We start from the raw sequence: 18,224 nt of genomic DNA on the forward strand, positions 1-18,224 counted from the left end.
GATGCCAGTGTCTGTGGTTCAGCGATGGCTGGTTCCCTTTTCTTCAACCTGGCAGTGGCAATAGCATCAGATCGCCTTCTAGCCTCCTTGGAGATTCTCACAGCATCATAGAGAACCACTATTACGATGAAGCCATAGAAAACGAGCCCCAAAATCAGGTTCACCTTCACAAGTGGCTCGGAGTAAGAAGGGTCAGTCAATATGTTGACTCTGGGTTTGATCTTCAGGGTGCTCTTCTGAGCTTTTGGAGCTGGAGCCTGAAGATTTTCTTTGAAGACGTTGTTGTCACCTTGCAATGCTTTTTGCTTGTAAGCCTGTAGATAAGGAATACGTTTCTCCACAATCATCTGTGGGACTTTAGCTTTACCTGGGAAAGTATCATCTTTCATCCTCTGAAGTTGTTCCAGCATCAGGTCCACTTGCACCATTTTGGTCCATTTTGCAACATTGGGGATGTCCTGAACAGGGTGGTCCTTCACTGGCATCAAAGGCTTGTGCTCTGGAACAGAAATCAGGGGCTCTACAAGCTCCGAGGGCTCTTTAGAATTTTTTGAGGAATACCCTTTTGTCAACTGGCCCACGTTACCTGGAGAAGAATCGTCTTTCACCCGTAAACTCTCAAGTTGTTCCAGCAATGACTTAAAATTGGTCTCTTTTGTAGCATCAGGGTTGTTCTGAACAGAGTGGTCCTTCACTGGCATCAACGGCTTGTGCTCTGGAACATAAATCAGGGGCAGGGACTCTACAAAGTCCGGGGGGTCTTTGACATTTTTTGAGGAATATCCTTTTGTCAACTGGCCCACGTTACCTGGAGAAGAATCGTCTTTCACCCGTAAACTATCAACTTGTTCTTTTGTAGCATCAGGGTTGTTCAGAATAGGGTGGTCCTTCACTGGCATCAAAGTCTTGTGCTCTGAAGACACCAACACATTTGCAGCAACAGGCGAAAGGAGACAGAAAATAACAGCCAACAATAACATCTTCATGTTGTACAGCCCACCCTTCTGGGAGAGCTGTGCCATTTTGATTAAAGAAATCGTCTTTCAAAAGTAGGCAGTACAAATTACAAGTCAAACTACTAGTTGGCTAGCTGTGCTTTGTAAAAGTGAATTGGGTTTACTGTTCACTGTCAAACATACACAAGATATGGACCCAACATGATGTAATAGAAGAATCTGATTATAACATCACGAGTTCCAGAATGTTGTAACCTGCTCCTCATTGTATTCATTAATTCAGATAATTCATTAATTCATCTCTTTGGATACATTTGGCAATTAGTTTGACGTGCAGTCCCTGTCCCTAAACTGCTTTCTCCTACGACTTTGGCAAATGCCCCTGTGACCTACAGCTCCTCATATACTACCAGGTCATGGTAGTATCTACACTGGTGCTGGCGCTTGCGATGACCCAGCTAATTATGAGCTTTCTGACCCAGGGAGTGAGACACTTTTTGGCCTTCCTCATGGCCCGCACTGCCCCCCTGGAAACCAAATGTTTAAAGACATGGCACTTTGGTGGCTAAGAAAGTATTTTTTAAACCTCTCACTTTGGCCTGGATGCTTCAATGTGTAGTTCATACATGCATAATCTGGGGGAAGAATTACTGTTCAGAGAGAGAGAGAGAGAGAGAGAGAGAGAGAGAGAGAGAGAGAGAGAGAGAGAGAGAGAGAGAGAGAGAGAGAGAGAGAGAGAGAGAGAGAGAGAGAGAGAGAGAGAGAGAGAGAGAGAGAGAGAGAGAGAGAGAGAGAGAGAGAGAGAGAGAGAGAGAGAGAGAGAGAGAGAGAGAGATGACTTGTTGCACATACAGTGCCTTCAGAAAGTATTCACACCCCTGACTTTTGCCACATTTTGTTGTGTTACAGCCTGAATTTAAAATGTATTAAATTGAGATTTTGTGTCACTGGCCTACACACAATACCTCATAATGTCAAAGTGGAATTATGTTTTTCAAATTTTTTACAAATTAATAACAAATGAAAAGTTGAAATGTCTTGAGTGACTAAGTATTCAACCCCTTTGTTATGGCAAGCCTAAATAAGTTCAGGAGTAAACGTTTGCTTAACAAGCCACATAATAAGTTGCATGGACTCTGTGTGCAATAATAGTGTTTAACATGATTTTTGAATTACTACCTCATCTCTGTACCCAACACATACAATTATCAGTAAGGTACCTCAGTCGAGCAGTGAATTTCAAACACAGATTCAACCACAAAGACCAGGGAGGTTTTCCAATGCCTCGCAAAGAAGGGCACCTATTGGTAGATGGGTAAAAATTGAAAAAGCAGACATTGAATATCCTTTTGAGCGTGGTGAAGTTATCAATGACACTTTGGATGGTGTATCAATACACCCAGTCACTACAAAGATACAGGCGTCCTTCCTAACTCAATTGCTGGAGAGGAAGGAAACCGCTCAGGGATTTCACCATGAGGCCAATGGTGACTTAAAAACAGTTACAGAGTTCAATGGCTGTGATGGAGGATGGATCAACAACATTGTAGTTACTCCACAATACTAACCTAATTGACAGATTGAAAAGAAGGAAGCCTATACAGAATAAAAAATATTCCAAAACACACATCCTGTTTGCAACAAGGCACTAAAGTAATACTGCAAAAAATGTGGCAAAGCAATTCACTTTTTGTCCTGAATACAAAGCGTTATATTTGGGGGAAATCCAATACAACAAATTACTGAGTACCACTCTTCATATTTTCAAGCATAGTGAAGCGTTATATTTGGGGGAAATCCAATACAACAAATTACTGAGTACCACTCTTCATATTTTCAAGCATAGTGGTGGCTGCATCATGTTATGTGTATGCTTGTAATCGTTAAGGACTGGGGAGTTTTGCAGGATAAAAAAGAAAGGGAATGGAGCTAAGCACAGGCAAGATCCTAGACAAAAACCTGGTTCAGTCTGCTTTCCACCAGACACTGGGAGATTAATTCACCTTTCAGCAGGACAATAACCTACAACACAAAGACAAATCTACACTGGAGTTTCTTACCAAGAAGACAGTGAATGTTCCTGAGTGGCCGAGTTACAGTTTTGACTTAAATCTGCTTGAAAACCTATGGCAAGGAAAGGTGTTTCCTCCGACACATTGGTGCGGCTGGCTTCCGGGTTAAGTCGGCGGGTGTTAAGGAGCGCGGTTTTGTGGGTCACGTTTCGGAGGACACCATTTTTTTTATTTTTTTATTTAACCTTTATTTAACCAGGTAAGCCAGTTGAGAACAGGTTCTCATTTACAACTGCGACCTGGCCAAGATAAAGCAAAGCAGTGCAATAAAAACAACACAGAGTTACATATGGGGTAAAAAACATAAAGTCAAAAATACAACAGAAAAATATATATACAGTGTGTGCAAATGTAGCAAGTTATGGAGGTAAGGCAATAAATAGGCTATAGTGCAAAATAATTACAATAGTATTAACACTGGAATGCTAGATGTGCAAGAGATTATGTGCAAATAGAGATACTGGGGTGCAAAAGAGCAAAATAAATAACAATATAGGGATGAGGTAGTTGGGTGGGCTAATTTCAGATGGGCTGTGTACAGGTGCAGTGATCGGTAAGGTGCTCTGACAACTGATGCTTAAAGTTATTGAGGGAGATAAGAGTCTCCAGCTTCAGAGATTTTTGCAATTCGTTCCAGTCATTGGCAGCAGAGAACTGGAAGGAATTGCGGCCAAAGGAGGTGTTGGCTTTGGGAATGACCAGTGAGAAATACCTGCTGGAGCGCAGACTACGGGTGGGTGCTGCTATGGTGACCAATGAGCTAAGATAAGGCGGGGATTTGCCTAGCAGTGATTTATAGATGGCCTGGAGCCAGTGGGTTTGACGACGAACATGTAGTGAGGACCAGCCAACAAGAGCGTACAGGTCACAGTGGTGGGTAGTGTATGGGGCTTTGGAGACAAAACGGATGGCACTGTGATAGACTACATCCAATTTGCTGAGTAGAGTGTTGGAGGCTATTTTGTAAATGACATCGCCGAAGTCAAGGATCGGTAGGATAGTCAGTTTTACGAGGGCATGTTTGGCAGCATGAGTGAAGGAGGCTTTGTTGCGAAATAGGAAGCCGATTCTAGATTTAACTTTGGATTGGAGATTCTTTATGTGAGTCTGGAAGTTGAGTTTACAGTCTAACCAGACACCTAGGTATTTGTAGTTGTCCACATACTCTAGGTCAGACCCGTCGAGAGTGGTGATTCTAGTCGGGTGGGCGGGTGCCAGCAGCGTTCGATTGAAAAGCATGCATTTAGTTTTACTAGTGTTTAAGAGCAGTTGGAGGCTACTGAAGGATTGTTGTATGGCATTGAAGCTCGTTTGGAGGTTTGTTAACACAGTGTCCAATGAAGGGCCAGATGTATACAAAATGGTGTCGTCTGCGTAGAGGTGGATCTGAGAGTCACCAGCAGCAAGAGCGACATCATTGATATACACGGAGAAAAGTGTCGGCCCAAGAATTGAACCCTGTGGCACCCCCATAGAGACTGCCATAGGCCAGACAACAGGCCCTCCGATTTGACACACTGAACTCTATCTGAGAAGTAGTTGGTGAACCAGGCGAGGCAGTCATTTGAGAAACCAAGGCTATTTAGTCTGCTATATTTAGGCTACATTACTCGACCGTCGCCTCTCCCGAGCCCATTGGGGAGTTGCAGCAATGAGACAAGATTGTAATTGGATCGCAATTGGATATCACGAAATTGGGGAGAAAAAGGGGGTAATTTTTTAAAACAAATAAAATAAGAAATATGGCAAGACTTAAATGGTTGTCTAGCAATGATCAACAATCAATTTGACAGAGCTTGAAGATTTTTTAAAATAATAATGTGCAAATATCGTACAATCGAGGTGTGCAAAGCTCTTAGAGGCTTACCTAGAAAGACTCACACCTGTAATTGCTGCCAAATGTGATTATAACATGTATTGACTCAGGGGTGTGAATACTTATGCAAATTAGATATTTATGTATGTTGTGTAGATAGTGAGAAAAAATCTATTTAATCCATTTTGAATTCAGGCTGTAACACAACAAAATGTGGATTAAGTCAAGGGGTATGAATACATTCTGAAGGCACTGTATCTGCACATATGTGACGTAGTACGCAATTCTCTGGGAACACTTTTGGCTCGTGAGTGCTACTTTCAGAACTACTGGCAAAAAAGTATACAAAAGTACAGAAGAATCTCTTTAATGTTTAATTATTTTATCAATTAAATAATGTTGCATATTGCATTTACAACACAACAGTACAACAACAAATCAAAATACCCCAAAAATAACTTGAAACATATGTTTTAAATGCAATGTATTTTTATTACTATTCTAAAGACATTAAATTATAAACAAACAATGGAAGTCTTCAAAGGTGGCAGTCTCCATGTGATCTCATTTGGAGATTTAATATCTGCAGCTTTTATTCAATATCACTTGGTTTAAGAAGTAGTCCTCAGTCTTAATTGACGCAAACCTCAGTGAGCCAAGCAGTGGCAATAGCATCAGATCGCCTTCTAGCCTCCTTGGAGATTCTCACAGCCTCGTAGAGAACCACTATTACGATGAAGCTATAGAAAACGGGCCCCAAAATCAGGTTCACCTTCACAAGTGGCTCGGAGTAAGAAGGGTCAGTCAATATGTTGACTCTGGGTTTGATCTTCAGGGTGCTCTTCTCCAATGACTTAAAATTGGTCTCTTTTGTAGCATCAGGGTTGTTCTGAACAGAGTGGTCCTTCACTGGCATCAATGGCTTGTGCTCTGGAACATAATTCAGGGGCAGGGACTCATCAAAGTCCGGGTGGTCTATGACATTTTTTGAGGAATATCCTTTTGTCAACTGGCCCACGTTACCTGGAGAAGAATCGTCTTTCACCCGTAAACTCGCAAGTTGTTCCAGCAATGACTTAAAATTGGTCTCTTTTGTAGCATCAGGGTTGTTCTGAACAGAGTGGTCCTTCACTGGCATCAATGGCTTGTGCTCTGGAACATAATTCAGGGGCAGGGACTCATCAAAGTCCGGGTGGTCTATGACATTTTTTGAGGAATATCCTTTTGTCAACTGGCCCACGTTACCTGGAGAAGAATCGTCTTTCACCCGTAAACTCGCAAGTTGTTCCAGCAATGACTTAAAATTGGTCTCTTTTGTATTATCAGGGTTGTTCTGAACAGAGTGGTCCTTCACTGGCATCAATGGCTTGTGCTCTGGAACATAATTCAGGGGCAGGGACTCATCAAAGTCCGGGTGGTCTATGACATTTTTTGAGGAATATCCTTTTGTCAACTGGCCCACGTTACCTGGAGAAGAATCGTCTTTCACCCGTAAACTCACAAGTTGTTCCAGCAATGACTTAAAATTGGTCTCTTTTGTAGCATCAGGGTTGTTCTGAACAGAGTGGTCCTTCACTGGCATCAACGGCTTGTGCTCTGGAACATAATTCAGGGGCAGGGACTCATCAAAGTCCGGGTGGTCTATGACATTTTTTGAGGAATATCCTTTTGTCAACTGGCCCACGTTACCTGGAGAAGAATCGTCTTTCACCCGTAAACTCACAAGTCGTTCCAGCAATGACTTAAAATTGGTCTCTTTTGTAGCATCAGGGTTGTTCTGAACAGAGTGGTCCTTCACTGGCATCAACGGCTTGTGCTCTGGAACATAATTCAGGGGCAGGGACTCATCAAAGTCCGGGTGGTCTATGACATTTTTTGAGGAATATCCTTTTGTCAAGTGGCCCACGTTACCTGGAGAAGAATCGTCTTTCACCCGTAAACTCACAAGTCGTTCCAGCAATGACTTAAAATTGGTCTCTTTTGTAGCATCAGGGTTGTTCAGAATAGGGTGGTCCTTCACTGGCATCAAAGTCTTGTGCTCTGAAGACACCAACACATTTGCAGCAACAAACGATAGGAGACAGAAAATAACAGCCAACAATAACATCTTCATGTTGCACAGCCCACCCTTCTGGGAGAGCTGTGCCATTTTGATTAAAGAAATCGTCTTTCAAAAGTAGGCAGTACAAATTACAAGTCAAACTACTAGTTGGCTAGCTGTGCTTTGTAAAAGTGAATTGGGTTTACTGTTCACTGTCAAACATACACAAGATATGGACCCAACATGATGTAATAGAAGAATCGATTATGACATCACAACTACCAGAATGTTTATAGTGGGACTGTCATGAAACATAATATTATATGGACCCAGTATGTTACAAGAGTTCTAGAATGTTGACAGTGGACAATCAACAACTCTGTAACCTGCTCTTCATTGTATTCATTAATTCATTATAATTAATTAATTCATTTATTTCTATGGATACATTTGGCAATATGTTTGATGCGCAGTCCCTGTCCCTTAACTGGGGCGGGTCTCACGTCCGACATGCTTTTTCAGACAACTTTGGCAAACGCCCCCGTGACCTACAGCTCCTCATATACTACCAGGTCATGGTAGTATCTACACTGGTGCTGGTGCTTGCGATGACCTAGCTCATTATGAGCTTTCTGACCCGGGGAGTGAGACACTTTTGGGCCTTGCTAGTGGCCCGCACCGCCCCCCTCAGGGAGAGGTTCTGCAGGCTTCTCTACCGCCTCACCGGCCGAAAGAGGAGAGGGAAAATGATGTGGGCTCCACAACTGTTTAGCAAAAAAATAAAATAATAATAATTGAGTTAATAAAGCCGCATACAAACATGGTCTCTTTTTTGCTTTCTTGAGTAAGGCAGCTCCAAAATGCAGGTGTTTCAGCCTAGCTCAGTGCTTTCTGTGGTGGTGGGGCAGCCAACGGAAAATATGGAGCGTAGGGGTTGGTAATGTTTTCTAGTTGCGCCTTGATTGGCTCAGTGTTCTGTCACTCATGGGGACACTACGTCACCGCAAACTCTACGGAGAGAGCTCGAAAATTCAAGCCCCTTGGGTGCTGCCATAGAGTTACATTAGAAGTGCCCATCCAGGCCTCCCGAGTAGCGCAGTGGTCTAAGGCACTGCATCGCAGTGCTAGCTGTGCCACTAGAGATCCTGGTTTGAGTCCAGGCTCTGTCGCAGCCGGCCGCGACCGGGAGACCCATGGGGCGGCGCACAATTGGCCCAGCTTAGGGGTATCGTCCAGGTTAGGGGAGGGTTTGGCCGGCAGGGGTATTCTTGTCCCATCGCACACTAGCGACTCCTGTGGCGGGCCGGGCGCAGTGCATACTGACACGGTCGCCAGGTGTACGGTGTTCCCTCCGACACATTGGTGCGACTGGCTTCCAGCTTCCTGAGGACGCACGGCTGTCGAACTTCGCCTCTCCCGAGTGCGTACGGGAGAGGCGAAGGGACAATTGGATACCACAAAAAAGGGGTAAAATAATAAAATAAAATAAAAAGAAGATAAATTGGACAGATAAAATCACGTTATATCTACCGTAGCTTTGATTGGACTGATCATGTCAACATCATACTTTCAAAATCTTAGCTAGCAGTCATCATCATGAATCTACTGGCAAATCCTTTTCGATCCTTGTAATATGAAGATCAATTATGAACAGAAATGATAGACAAAACATTATTGGACATAAACAGTACACAACAAGTTGGAAATCACAGTTATAGTCCAATGAATGTATTGTTTAGAGTTGTGTTGTGTAGTGGTTTTGCTGGCATGCAACAAATATTTTCTATTTATTTTTTCCCACCAAGATTTACATGCTAAAATCGCCACTGCATAAATAACCATACCGGTTTACATTCACATTAGCCAGGAGAAATCACAGATGCTTCCAATGCTTCACCAGGCCAATGCTTCACCAGGCCAGAGATCATTCAGGAGATGGACATGGACAGTCGACCCGCCTGAAGAACACCCTGATGCTGTTGCTGCTGTGAATACCACTCAGGCCAAAGTGAACAGCACCAAAGGCCAGTAAATAGAGAGCCGGCACCGCAAGTACAGGCACTGCTGAGGCCTGATAGTCAGTCAGGGGTGTGGATTGCTCTAAATGAGGACACATCGTTGAGCAACATGACATTATATATTATTGGGTAATCACAATTATGATTTTGCACTTGAGCAATACAAAATGTTTTACCTGTCATTGCAGTTTCCGTCGTTCTATTGAATTGAACGTTTAAAAATATCCAGATGATACAGTTTACAGCTGATAAGACGTCATGTTACAAGGCCCTACTCTGGGAAGTACTGGTAAATATAAAGGTAAATGGTGAACGACGATCAAGATACGGTGGCGCTCCACATAAGTGCTACTTACAGTACTACTACTACTAGCGTAGTAGGTGCATAAACGCTATTTGCAACACTGAGAGTACACAGTGCTTGTAAAAGCACTGTTTGTAAAATATAATGTGTTCTCAATGATTCACCTTTAAATAAATACCCTCCACTACATCCCTAGTCCTACAGTCATACAGTATAGAGGTAATTCACACTGAACACAGGAAAGAGGAACTTTGAAACAGGGACACTTCATTTCCAGTTGGACAACATCATGGAAGACATGGGGTCGCTCCCCACTCAATAATGGCTGGCTATTGTGAGGATAGACTTGTGCGGTCATAGCAAATATCTTGAATTATAAATGAGGGATAGAATTGGCTTAGGGGGTAGATTAATGGAGCCTTGCATGACCCTCTTTGGCGTGGTGTGTGCGTGTGTGTGTGTGTGTGTGTGTGTTCTAGCATTCTAGGAATGGGTTACTGAACAGTCTGAGGTCTATCAGTGAAAGTGAGTGAGTATGGAGGAGATGGATGCGTTTCCCATGGGGATGAGGCGGAGAAGCATCTAGGCCATTGATTTTCAATGTTCCCTGTGTTTTTAATGGGCACCACGACCAGGAGTAGATCAAGCCAACCAGACACACACACACACACCGACTACATAGCGCTTTTGAGTTTCATTTATCATTCTGTTGCTTTTAACTCTACCTACTCTCACTCACTTTTAGACTTGAGCATGAACCCAAGCTAGGTGTCCTTCTCTCTCATCTCATCTGGGCAGGCTTTCAAGAAGCCAACATCTGATAGAGGTCATAAAATCTCCTCATGAATTAATGAGAGCCTGTTGTGCCAATACCAGAGTGGGACTCCATTTCAATCTGAGAGAAATGCAACAGAGCATGGAGGTGGAGATCTACAGTCTATACTGTGTGGTTGTGTGTGTGTGAGAGAGAGAGAGAGAGAGAGAGAGAGAGAGAGAGAGAGAGAGAGAGAGAGAGAGAGAGAGAGAGAGAGAGAGAGAGAGAGAGAGAGAGAGAGAGAGAGAGAGAGAGAGAGAGAGAGAGAGAGAGAGAGAGAGAGAGAGAGAGAGAGAGAGAGAGAGAGAGAGAGAGAGAGAGAGAGAGAGAGAGAGAGTGTGAGTGTGAGTGAAAGAGACAGGGGGCAAGTGTTTGGTCATTGAGCGAGCGTGGGGATAAGTGTATGGTTAATTACTGCCACTGTTTCTGTCAGCAAGCAGGCGACTAGCTCGGGCTCCAGTGGAGTGGCTGGCCACTCTAGCCTCCCCTCCTTGTGTCTGTCTCCTTCACTTCCCAACCCCTAGTCTCTCTGCTTGACTTCTCCTCTCCTCTCATCTCTGTCTTTACTTAGTCTCCCTCCTCCTCTCCACTCCTCCACTCTTCTCCTCTCTACTTCTCTGCTACTCCTCCACTCTGAATTCTCTTCCGCGATTCCTCCTCCTTTCCTCGGTCTTCACGTCACTACTCCTCCTCTTCCTCCTCTACTCTATTCCTCAACTCCACTAGTCCCCGCCCTATCAGCTACACCCAGCCCACAGCTGCCTCTCTGGCTAATGAGCTATGAGAGGGATAGGGGGGGAGAGAGTGAAAGAGACAACGAGAGAGAGCGAGAGCAGGACAGGGGAGCTATCCTCATTAATTAATTTTCGACCTCACTCATTGTTAACACTCACTGCTTTTGTTCATCTGCTCACCTGCTGCCATGCAAAGCTAACACATTAGCGTGACAGGCTAGCACATCTATCCACTTCCATTCACATTTGCCTGGCTGGCTGTCTCTCACACATGCCTGTGTGTGAGCACACACACACAAAACAAAGAATATATTGCTAACAAACAGTGCAGGGATAGAATTAAACACTCCTGGGTATTGCAGGTAGGATGTCTATACCTCACAGGGTCACACACACAAACATGATCTCACAAATCCTGTTTATCTTTCAAATCCTATTGTTATGATACCTAACAATACACACACAAAGAGGCAAAGCGCTTCCTAGCAGAAAATAGCAGAAACAATGCTCCACACACACACACACATGCACACACACACATGCACACACACACACACACACACACACACACACACACTGCCCTGTCTACATGCGCCGAGTCGCTAACCCTCATTTAGCCAGTTAGCAACAAAAGACAGGTGCCAGGGGACTGATGCTATTGTAGTGTGAGTGGGAGCAAATACACCTGTCCAATGAGATATACCCAGATTAGAACCTGCCTCTTCCGAACAACAAACAATTTATACAACTAATTGGAGGCTAGGTAGGGTCAGAGGTGGGTCATATAGTACCTTCCTTCTGTATAGGTGGGAGAAATCCACTTAGCCACATCTGCTTTCACTTTCACTAAGTCGGCCTCTCATCTGTTTCCCATTGATTTGTTTTGTATAGGCGGCTCCCTAGGGCCCCCAAAGAAATGTCTGGAGTTGCCAGGGCCATCTTCTGAAGTTGTGATTTAAACCAATTGAGGCCATTTTCTTTTAGGCTTGGGGCAAGTATAGTTCAGTATAGGATCACTGGTAGGAGAAAACATTGAGACAGTTGTCTGAGATAACTTGTTATCCACAACAGTGTTTTAAAAGCCAGCCGAATAGCACCTGGGTGGTTGAAATGGTTGTTGTTGAAATGCAGTTAGACATTTCAGCAACACCCATTTCAGTGAGCTCTCTAACTGCATTTTAACAACAACCATTACCACCAAGCAGTATCTAAACAAGCACACAAGCTTCTTGGTCTTAAGGCTTTAGCTGGTCTGTCTGTCTTCATTGTCAACGTCTTGTCACTCTAGTGAGTGTGAAAACATGTTTAGAGGCGTTGTTGTTACATAAGAGGAAAAAGATGGGACAGTCACAGGGACTAGTGCCACGTTCAGGTGCTAGTCGGAACTTCCTATTTCACAGTTGTGATGTTGGAAATACAACTTCCCTTCATTCATGTGCTTTTTGGTCGGAACAATTCTTCAACCAATAAGATTTTAGCTAGCTTGATAAAGCTTGCTAACATTGCTAATAATAAAGTTAGATAGCTTGCTTAACATTGACAATATGGTCAGACTAGCTACATTATCCATATTGATAAGGTTGTAATTGTCAAAAACAGATTTGTTGTCATCTTTTGGTTGAAAAGGTCAGTGGTGAAACTTCACAATGTGGGCAACAAAATGTTATCTGATCTGACTTGGAGGGTCATCCCAGCTAACTATTCTATGGAGAGAGAACGTTTTTGTAATGTTACCCGTCTTTCAATGAGAAACTCATTTTAATGAAATCAGACAAGTGTGTAACTGTTGCCAAATAATGACATTAACACATATTGCTAAGAATGGGACAGTAGGGTAACTGCTCTAGCGGGTCTCGAACCCAGGCCACTAGCACCAATGACAAACAACCTAACCACTGTCCCAATAAGGGATATCTCTACAGTATGTGCTTATTGGACCAGTATAGTTAGGCCCTGTCCAGAAGAAACCCTAACCCCTCCTCCCTAGGCACTTGTGTAGATCTGAAACAACTTGATAGGTGTAAGCAATAGAGTGAATGCACTTTGAAGTAAATCTCAGCTCTGTTAAAAGTACACTCAAGAAAATTCACTGAACAAAAATATAAATGCAACATATAAAGTGATGGTTCCATGTTTCATGAGCTGGAGAAAAAATAAACAGAAATGTTCCATACGCACAAAAAGCTTATTTCTCTCAAATGTTGTGCACTCATTTGTTTACATCCCTGTTAGTGAGCATTTCTCCTTTGCCAAGATAATCCATCCACCTGACAGGTGTGACAAATCAAGAAGCTGATTAAACAGCATGATCATTACACAGGTGCACCTTGCGCTGTGGACAATAAAAGGCCACTTTAAAATGTGCAGTTGTTTCACACAACACAATGCCACAGATGTCTCAAGTTGTGAGGGGGCGTGCAATTGGCATGCTGACTGCAAGAATGTCCATCAGAGCTGTTGCCAGAGAATTTAATGTTCATTTCTCTATCATAAGCGTAGTTTTAGAGAATTTGGCAGTACGTCCAACCGGCCTCACAACCGCAGACCACGTGTAACCACGCCAGCCCAGGACCTCCACATCCGGCTTCTTCACCTGCAGGATCGTCTGAGGAGGGGTGAGGGTGCTGATTAGTATTTATGTCTGTAATAAAGCTATTTTGTGGGGGGAAACTAATTCTGATTCGCTGGGTCTGGCTCCCCAGTGGGTGGGCCTATGCCCAACCATGGCTGCACCCCTGCCCAGTCATGTGAAATCCATTGATTAGGGCCTAATGAATTTCTTTCAATTGACTGATTTCCTTATATGAACTGTAACTCAGTAAAATCTTTGAAATTGTTGCATGTTGCGTTTATATTTTTGCTCTGTATATTTTATTGATCATAGTGATTCAGGACTATCATTAAAACAGGTTAATTTGCCCCACCAACATTGGACAACTATACAGAAAGCCATTAAATTGCTGAAATAAGTAAATAAAATCAATGAGAGAATAGTCAGATTAATTACTGATACCTTACACAGACATGTTGGCGTAACATGAATATCAGAATATCATGAACCGAGAGGTTGTGAGTCCAAATCCCAGGTGAGGTCATGTTGAATAATAATTACTGATTAATTGAACAAGCACAATGTAATCATGTATGTCAAAGTGTGTCAAATATGTAAATTGAAAAAACACTGTGTCTTAAAAGCACTGTGTGTGTGAGTATCCCTAACCTTGCCAACAGACAAAGAGCTGTGAATGGATCAGTGGTTCACCTATCAGGGCCTTGATTGGCTTGGCAACAGTAACATGATGTGTAATGATTTTTTTGGGGGGGACACAAACGTTTTGGACACATTCCCATGAAACATATATTATGTTCTGAGAACATGGCAACTATATTCTGTGTAGGTTTGGTGGGACATTGATGGAATATTATTTTAACCCTCCCAAAACTGGACAAATTAATTTTCTTGAAACGCTCCCATAAAACATGTCTATGACATTAATATCTTATATTCTGAGAACATGGCAACCATGTTCTGTGTATGTTTGGTAGGACGTTAATGGAATATTCTCCTAACCCACAGAAAACTGGACACATTGATGTTCTTGCAACGTTCGCATGAAACGTGTCTAGAACATTAATACCTTCAGTTCTGAGAACATGGTTACCCGTTCTGGGTAAGTTCTATTTTACATTAAGGGAATGGTCTCTTGGAAAAATTCCTTGCACATCAAGGGAACATTCCTATGAAAACGTTAGTTAATGACCTAATGAGACTCTTAAGGGAACGTTCTCTAAATTTGTGGGAACGTTTGTTGTTAGCTGGGATTCAAGTGAAATTTCCCACTGGGAACTAGGCTTTCTGATAACTCCGATTGCACGTGAAAGCGGCAATCCCTCAAAAAGACAAATTGGTGCAATAAAATACCAGGTCAACTGTGCAGGAGGCCTAAAGGCTAGACATTCAATATGTACTCAACTGTCAAAGGAAGTAACAAAAAATGTCCAAGAAAGGTAGCCTCCCTCGAAAATATGTAATTTGTGTGCGTAGTTTTGTGGGCAAAAACCACAAATTGCTGTGCGTAATTTGTTGGGAAAATCCAGAATTATAATCCGAATAAATATAATTAATTTGAACGTGCCTGGATTTTGCTGAATGCTCAAAACTGTCCCATCTTTGCCAATTTCTTCACCTTGAACGGAGCCTCCCAGACTAAAAGAGACTTGGCTCACTGCCCACATTACTTGTGCAAGTTGTGACATCTTCGAGTCCAAGTGTCAACATTTATTTATTAAATTAGTCCCGCTTGAAGCCACAGTCCTTACCTGATGTGTCCCACATGTTCAGCTCAATCCTCTGTTTCTCGATCTCGAAACTGGCCGTGTAGTTCTCGAAGACAGTAGGGACATAATTCTGAAAAGAAACATTTCAAATGGCACAATGAAAACCTATATCTGCCCAATGATTCAAAATGATACCATGTTCCATTCCTACTCATCTCGGCGGATAAAGTCTGGTCTAGACCTATTCCTCTATCACATATCACATGTAGGCTATGTGCATATGGCATGCACCAGATGAATTCTGAGCCAATTCTAAAACACACATGACCAGCTAGAATGTATAGGGCTAAGGCAAAATTTGTGTCATTAATTAAAAAGATGTGCCATAGATTGAGGCTATTGATCCTAGGCTATAGACAGGATCTCAAGCCTAAAAACTTTAGAATCCTTTAATTGTTATAACATAATTTATGGAGAAGGCTGACAAATATTTTTAAAAATTAAAATAATGACTTATTTATTACAATCGGTCAAACTTCGTAATACAACCGCCATAACTTACCTCTGGGTACGAGTCTTTGGCGAAGACATGAAGTAATGCCGTTTTATTATATGAGGAACTGCTCGCAATCCACTCAATGGCCTTTGGACACTGTGAATGATGACCCACTGACGGGAGAGGTTGTGTTTTCTCTAGCAGGAGGTAAGCTTGGCTTCTTATATGGTGTTGAGTAAAGCTTAAACCATGTATTTACATTGTAGGTAGGTATTGTAGTTAGGTATTATAGGTAGTTTACTCAGGTAGTTATTGTAGGTAATTATTGTAGGTAAGGACTGTATTCGGCGGACCCCGGCGAAGCACGAGGCTAGCTTACCCACTACTTGGACCAACAAAGCTAGCTAGCTAGCGGGTAGCTACCGGTAACTTTTAGCAACTTTTAGCAACTGTGGTTAGCTGTTTCCAATGTTATTTCACGCTTAAGAGTGCCTGTAATTGAGCCAGCTAGCTGCCACCTTCAGCTGTTTTTCTAACCTCATTATCATTAACGTTAGGTGGTTGGTAGCTGCTGTACTTAATTTCGGCTACTGATTGCAGTCTGCCAGTTTGGCTTTATACATAGCTTGGGCTTTGTCGAGTAAGGCTTAAACTATGTATTTAGATTGTAGTTAGGTACTATAGGTAGGCATCGTGGGCTGTATATTATTAAGTAGTATAGGTAGGCATCGTGGGCTGTTGTGGATAGCTGTTGTGTAGTTATTGTAGGTTACTTTTGTATTCGGCGGTGCCGGGTGTAGCACGAAGCTAGCTAGCTAACTCACCTCCTGGATTAGCTGGCGAGTTGCTATTAGCAACGGTTGCAACTAAAAACAATATCCTTTTAAACAGCTACATTCGTTCGCAGCGACGCCGTTTTTCAAACAAAGTCAACACAGTAGCCATTGCTAGCCAGCCAACACTACCAGCTGGCTGTACTGTGGTAGCTAAATACAATATCTTTGTGCTAGCTACCCAACGTTTAATCATTGCTGCGTTATGAAAGGTAAGCTTGGCTTCTTATATGGTGTTGAGTTAAGCTTAAACCATGTATTTAGATTGTAGGTAGGTATTGTAGTTTGGTATTATAGGTAGCTTACTCAGGTAGTTATTGAAGGTTATTGTAGGTAATTATTGTAGGTAAGGACTGTATTCGGTGGACCCCGGCGAAGCACGAGGCTAGCTTACCCACTACTTGGACCAACAAAGCTAGCTAGCTAGCGGGTAGCTACTGGTAACTTTTTGCAACTGTGGTTAATCGTTTCCAATGTTATTTCATGCTTAAGAGTACCTGTGATTGAGCCAGCTAGCTGCTACCATTCAGCTGTTTTTCTAACCTCATCCGAGGCATTAACGTTAGGTGGTTGGTAGCTGCTGTACTTAATTACAGCTACTGATAACAGTCTGCTGTAGTTTACAACAATTCTAATTTCTAAAGTGGAAGTTGGGAGAGTTTTACTCGGGTGGTTCAGTGAAACAATTATAGTTTCTGAGGTGGAAGTTGGGAGAGTTATATATATATTTTTTTTTTGGTGAGGGAGGCCTGCTCTCTCCTTTCCCTGATGTTTAGTTCATTTCATTCCGATCTCCTCTGCATTATTGTAGCCATCTGCTGCAGCCTGTCAACTATGCCTCTGCCTATCCCTGTTCTCTCCTCTCCGCACAGGCTACACAAACGCCTCACACCGCGTGGCTGCTGCCTCTCTAACCTGGTGGTCCCTGCACGCACCACACACCTGGAGTTCCAGGTCTCAGGCAGCCTCTGGAACTGCCGTTCTGCCGCCAACAAGGCTGACTTCATCCCAGCCTATGCTACCCTCCAGTCCCTCGACTTCCTGGCGCTGACGGAAACATGGATTACCACTGAAAACACTGCTACTCCTACTGCTCTCCTCGTCTGACCATGTGTTCTCGCATACCCCGAGAGCATCTGGTCAGAGGGGTGGTGGCACAGGAATCCTCATCTCTCCCAAGTGGTCATTCTCAATTTTTCCCCTAACCCATCTGTCTATCTCCTCATTTGAATTCCACGCTGTCACAGTCAGTAGCCCATTTAAGCTTAATATCCTTGTCATCTATCGCCCTCCAGGTTCCCTTGGAGAGTTCATCAATGAGCTTGACGCCTTGATAAGTTCCTTTCCTGAGGATGGCTCACCCTTCACAGTTTTGGGGGATTTCAACCTCCCACGTCTACATTTGACTCATTTCTCTCTGCCTCCTTCTTTCCACTCCTCTCCTCTTTTGACCTCACCCTCTCACCATCCCCCCCCCACTCACAAGGCAGGCAATACGCTTGACTTCATCTTTACTAGATGTTGCTCTTCTACTAATCTCACTGCAACTCCCCTCCATGTCTCCGACCACTACTTTGTATCCTTTTCTCTCTCGCTCTCCTCCAACACTACTCACTCTGCCCCTACACAGATGGTAACACGCCGCCGCAACCTTCGCTCTCTCTCTCCCACTACTCTCTCCTCTTCCATCCTATCATCTCTTCCCTCTGCTCAATCCTTCTCCCTCCAATCTCCTGATTCTGCCTCCTCAATCCTCCTCTCCTCCCTTTCTGCATCCTTTGACTCCCTGTGTCCCCTATCCTCCCGGCCGGCTCGGTCCTCCCCTCCAGCTCTGTGGCTTGATGACTCATTGCGAGCTCACA

This window comes from Coregonus lavaretus (assembly GCF_964263955.1).
Source record: "Coregonus lavaretus genome assembly, chromosome: 1".
Taxonomy (NCBI): Eukaryota; Metazoa; Chordata; class Actinopteri; order Salmoniformes; family Salmonidae; genus Coregonus; species Coregonus lavaretus.